Source organism: Symphalangus syndactylus, chromosome 7 (genome assembly GCF_028878055.3).
Source record: "Symphalangus syndactylus isolate Jambi chromosome 7, NHGRI_mSymSyn1-v2.1_pri, whole genome shotgun sequence".
In the NCBI taxonomy this organism is placed as follows: Eukaryota; Metazoa; Chordata; class Mammalia; order Primates; family Hylobatidae; genus Symphalangus; species Symphalangus syndactylus.
Window position 1 is genome coordinate 52,066,444 of NC_072429.2, and position 6,000 is coordinate 52,072,443.

At 41.8% G+C, this 6,000-nt stretch overlaps 1 long non-coding RNA gene across 2 annotated transcripts in view; it reads left to right on the plus strand.

The window, feature by feature from the left end:
• Window positions 1-5,659, plus strand: part of LOC129486383 (uncharacterized) — a 35,012-nt gene extending 29,353 nt beyond the window's left edge. For both annotated transcript variants that reach the window (XR_008658947.2, XR_008658948.2), the window contains exon 4: window positions 5,430-5,659. This is a non-coding gene — a long non-coding RNA (uncharacterized lncRNA). The remainder of the gene's footprint in view (window positions 1-5,429) is intronic.
• Window positions 5,660-6,000: the final 341 nt, after the last annotated feature.

A 6,000-nucleotide genomic window follows, 5' to 3' on the forward strand; every position in this document is an offset into this window, starting at 1 on the left:
TTAAACGTTAGATGATGCCTAAATTTCTCTCCTTTGAAGCCTTCCTTGATTGTCCCAAGTAGACCTGATCACTTTCTCCTTTGTACCACCTTGAACTTACTAGCATTAAGACAGTTTCACAATGTGCTACAGTTATTTTTGTATTCAACAGTTTCTGCTCCTAGACAATGAAATATTTGAGGGAGAACATTGTATCTTATTTTTAAATCTCTAGCACCCAGCTCAATAAATAAACATTTATTAATTACTTGAATGAATAAACAATAAATTTATAAGTTAGTTAGGAACCCAAATGTAAAGATAAGAAAGAGAGTCTTCATGAAGTTAAGTAATTTGCCCAACATTAGACAGCCACTAAGTCAGGGAGCAGGTGTGAACCTGGCCTGTACTACAAAGTCCATGCTTTTCTTTCACAACAATCACACTGTCTCCTAGCTGGTCAAAGCTCTAATCTTGTAGTTTAGAAACTTATGTAGAAATTTTCCTTGCTGATGGTGATAATGTTGTCTCTTGATGGTGACATTTTAAGGACATTTCCTTGGAGGCATCTCAGGGATATAAGAAGCATTTCAACAATTAAGTATTCAGTGCATATCTTTATGCTCATCTTTGAAGTTTCCCCATGTTGTTCAAACTTTTTAGGCCTTTCTTTCAGCAATTACTTGACAAATCCTGGGTGATGACATTATTAGGAAGTAGGTCAAAATTAGACTCCTCTGTCTCCACCTATTGTCATCCAGGGAAGGCCAATCTTCAATGGCAAGGGGTTCCTTGGAACAAGAGTAGGTGGAAGAGTTTACTTTGAAAAAGAATTAAGGGGCACAGGAAACTGTTGGAGGAATGATGTTTTCTGTTCCATAAACCCTCACAATTACTTAGCAAGGACCTCCCTGTGGATTTCCCAAAAGCCAAGTACAGTAGCCACTGATACCTAGTGAATACCTTTTTTTTTTTTTTTTACTCTCTGTTAGAGGACAGAGAGTAAGTGAATCAAATTCATCTTATTTGTTTTGCTTGGTCAGAATAACTTTTAAAAATTATTTCATCTGACCAGAATTCAAGGTAATATAGGGTCATTTTTAGTCCTTTTAAAAAGTTGTACCACTTTCCTAAATAGTGAAGGATGCTTGTATTCTCCACAAGCAGAGTACGAGGACAGATGTGGCAATCACCACAGATCAAAATCATTTAAAAGACATTAGTCTTTTAAAACATGCATGGCCCCTTTCCTTCAAGGAGCTAAATCTTCTTACAAAATCTTCGTTGCCAAATAGACATTAATCTTTCCAACACCCAAGGGGAAAGGTGAAAGTGTATGCTTTTTCTTTTTTTTTGAGATGGAGTCTCACTCTTGTCCCCCAGGCTGGAGTGCAATGGCACAATCTCAGCTCACTGCAACCTCCACCTCCCGGGTTCAAGCTATTCTTCTGCCCCAGCCACCCGAATAGCCGGGATAACAGGCGCTCGCCACCACACCTGGATAATTTTTTGTATTTTTAGTAGAGACAGGGTTTCACCATGTTGTTCAAGCTGGTCTCGAACTCCTGACCTCAGGTGATCCACCTGCCTCAACCACCCAAAGTGCTGGGATTACAGGCGTGAGCCACTGCATCCAACCAAGTGTGTGCTTTTTAAACACAACTTAATTATTTGGGGGAAGCCGTCACAGTTCACCTTCAGATGGAGGATGTAGGGAGGATGGAAGATTCTTATTAGTTTACTCCACAAACACTTACTAAGCACTTTCTATGCATCAGGCACCATGCTGTGTGTTAGGGACACAGAGATTAGAGAAATGAATACCATCTCTACTCTCAACAGACTTCCAGGAGAGTGAGAGGTCCTAGCAATTATACACTGACTGATGAGGGCCACAAGGCCACAGTACCAAGACCATGCACACCGCAGGGGCACCTTGTGGAAGGGATGGGGATGAAGGGAGACTGCATAGAGGTGGGTCTTGAGAACAAATAGAAGATAGGCCAAAAAGAATATTAAAGGCAGAAGCAGCAGCTCTGCCTTTCATAAATAAAGAAGATGGCCAGGCGCAGTGGCTCAAGCATGTAATCCCAGCATTTTGGGAGGCCGAGGAGGGCAGATCGCTTGGGCTCAGGAGTTAGAGACCAGCCTGGGCAACATGGCAAAACCACATCTCTACAAAAAATACAAAAGCTTAGCCAGGCATGGTGGTACACTCCTGTCATTCCAACTACTCAGGAGGCTGAGGTGGGAAGATTGCTGGAGCCCAGGAGGTGGAGGTTGTAGTGAGATCGTGCCATGCATGCCAGCCTGGGCGACAGAGCGAGACCTTGTCTCAAAATAAACAAGCAAGCAAACAAATAAACAAATAAATAAATGAATAAAGCCCTTTAGGAAACTGGAAGGATTTCAGCATGGCTGAAGTAGACACACGGAGGCAAGAAGTGAAGGGCATGGCCGGGGGCAGAGAGCAGACCAGGTAGGACAAAGGTATGAACAGGGAAAAGGGTAGAGAGGGGGGCTCATGAAGCAGCCTTCCCAGCTCCATGTCCAGCTATAATGGATCCAAATGCCTCTGGGGGACACAGCCATTTCCCAGGTATGCCCTCTTCTTAGCAGCAGCCCTGAGAGAGTTGCCACTTCAGAGTTCACAAAGCCTGTTCTCCGGTGTCTCAGAGACTCTAAGAAGCAGTAAAACTAGTCTCTTCCCATGTCCCCTCTCTAGAAAACATTTACCCAGGAACCTGTGGCTTCCAAATGGGAGCAGGCCTTCCGACTACTGTAGGCCTTTACTTTTTTATCAAGGCCAGCCACCTCCTGCCATCCAAAAGCTATGTTGCCCCCCACTATGGAATAACACCCTGCATTGCATCACCGTGGGAGTGTGCACCCACCAGGGGGACCGAACACACAGTCTCTGACCTGTATCTCCTAGCCCATTGCTTCTGAGGGTTGTTTAGTAAATCCTCACATACATATTGACTCTCCTGAACTATTATTTAATGATAATGGATTGATGTTCAATAAATACTTACAAACAATCGTTACAATCAGGCTCTACAGTGAGATAAAAACAAACGAAAGAGAAATGAAGCAGAGAGGAGTAAGGGAACAGGAAGAATGTGGAAGAAGTAAACATTAATATGAGCTTCTTGAGTGCTTACTAAATCACGAGTCCCAAGCTTATCACTTTACGTACCTTATCTCATTTAATATTTTTGAGGGCTTCATTTGGTTTTGTTTTTTGGTTTTGTTTTGAGACAGAGTGTCACTCTGTCACCCAGGCTGGAGTGCGGTGGCACCGTCATGACTCACTGTAGCCTTGACCTCCTGGGCTCAAGCAATCCTCCTGCTTCAGCCTCCTGAATAGCTGGAAACACAGACACACATCACCATGCCTGATTAATTTTTCATTTTTATTAGAGGTATGATCTCTCTGTGTTATACCCAGGCTGGTCTTGAACTCCTGGGCTCAAGCAATTCTCCCATCTCAGCCTGTCAAGTGTTGGGCTTACCGGCATGAGCCACCGCAGCCGGTTTCATTTAATATTTATGGCAACCTATGATATACATTATTACTCTATTTAGCAAGTAAGGAAACCAAGGCTCAGAGAAGTTGAGTAACTCTCCTCCAGCTAAGGGAATGGTTTTCTGACCAGAGACCAGGGTTCTTATTTGTTACGTTTAGCTTCTGGTAAGAGAGAGAGAAGTCTCAGGCTTCTCTGTAGAAGCTTTAGAAACAGCTCTTCCTTGAGAAGAAATAGCAGGAGATTCTGCCTTATGTTTTAATAACTAAAGATAAAAGTTTAAATCTTGCTTGGGACACTAAAAATACTCTGTGGATCCAGCCCCTGTTCAATGACCTACGCCATTTTCCCTGGGCATTCTAGATCATCCTCACTTCCCAGACCTGACCCCTCACCACCCTTGCTCCAATTGTCCTGATCTTTGTTTATAATCCTTTTATATCCATGTTGAACAGCGACCTCCCAGGAATGACAAGTGTGTTTATACTTTTCAGGGGCTCTCTGGCTTAGCAGGGAAGTCAAAGACTAGAATCTGGTGTCTAACATATGATACCAAGATAAATCCCCAAATTCAATGTATGCTTTCCCATGGTGTAGGCTTGAAACTTCCCATTAGATATGAAAAGAAAAAGTTTCAACAGCATTATCCATGAATGAGTAGTGAGCTGCTTTAAAAGCATTAATTCATAAATGCACTTTGGCTATTTGAGTGTCAAAAGCCCCACTAGCAGATGCATTTAAAGATTAAGCATGAGTGTGTATGAAGACCCTTGCTTTTGCTGCACATAACCTGAGTATGTAGTTTTATGATTCATTCTATGTATCTAGGAGGCAGCTGTTCTGTCTTATTTAGCGGACAGATAAAATATGGTGGAGTAAGTAAGCAGTAACATATTTTAGAATAGGTTAATGAAGATCAAAAGGGTATGTTAAAATGAGGAATATGTACCTCCATGTCACAATGTTTATAAACAGAAGGTCAGTTTGTATTTAAGTCCAATAAAATTAAATATACTAGGCTATTTTCTTTCATAATTAAAAAGATTACTATTAGGAGATCAAAACCATCCTGGCTAACATGGTGAAACCTACTAAAAAAATATACAAAAAAATTAGCTGGGCATGGTGGCAGGCGCCTGTAGTCCCAGCTCCTTGGGAGGCTGAGGCAGGAGAATGGCGTGAACCTGGGAGGCGGAGCTTGCAGTGAGCTGAGATCCTGCCACTGCACTCCAGCCTGGGCAACAGAGTGAGGCTCTGTCTCAAAAGAAAAAAAATTGTTTTTATAGATTTGGGGGCACAAGTGCAGTTTTGTGACATGGATATGCTGTGGAGTGGTGAAGTCTGGACTTTTGGTGTAACCATCATCCGAATAGTATACCTTGTACCCATTAAGTAATTTCTCATCTATCAACCTGCTCTCACCCTCCCACATTTCTGAGTCTCCAAAGTCTATTATTCCAGTCTCTAGGTCTAAGTGCACACATTATTTAGCTCCCACTTATAAGTGAGAACATGCAGTATTTTGACTTTCTGTTTCTGGGTTACTTTACTTAAGATAATGGCTTCGAGTCCATACATGTTGATGCAAAAGACATGATTTCATTCTTTTTATGGCTGAATAGTATTCCATGGAATTTATATGTATATATCACATTTTCTTTATCCAATCATCTATTGATGGACACTTAGTTTGATTTCATATCTTTTCCATGGTGAATAGTGCTGCAATAAACATGAGTGCAGGTATCTGTTTTACATGCTGATTTCTTTTCTTTTGAGTAGATACCCAGTAGTGGGATTGCTAGATAAAATGGTAGTTTTATTTTTATTTCTTTGAGACATCTCCATACTGTTTTCCATAGAGGTTGTATTAATCTACCCTCCCACCAACAGTGTATATGTGTTCCCTTTTCTTCGTTGCAGAACACAGGAGCTATGTGGAGAATTGATGGAGGGACATTCCAGGCAGAGAGAACAGCAAACACAAAGGCCTTGAAGAGTGAGGCTGCTTGGCATATTTGATGGACCTTGAGAATGAAACACTTGGGATTTAAATCTCAATCAACCATAAATAGGTTTTTCATTCTTTTAATTTTTCATAGTGTTTCATTCTTTTAATTTTCTCATTAAACAGAAAAATGTTTTTGTTTCAATCTATGTTAAAAACCCATTTCCTTCTGGGATCGGTGGCTTACATCTATAATCCCACCACTTTGGGAGGCTGAGGCAGGTGGGTTGCTTGAGCTCAGGAGTTCGAGACCAGCCTGGGCAACGTGGTGAAACCCAGTCTCTACCAAAAAATACAAAAATTAGCCGGGCATGGTGAGCATGCCTCTGGTCCCAGCTACCCAGGAGGCTGAGGTGGGAGAATCACTTGAGCCTAGAAGGTCAAGGCTGCAGTGAGCCGTGATTGAGCCACTGCACTCCAGCCTGGATGATAAGGTGAGATCTAGTCTCAAAAAAAAAAAAAAAAAAAAATCCAAGTTTCCTACTC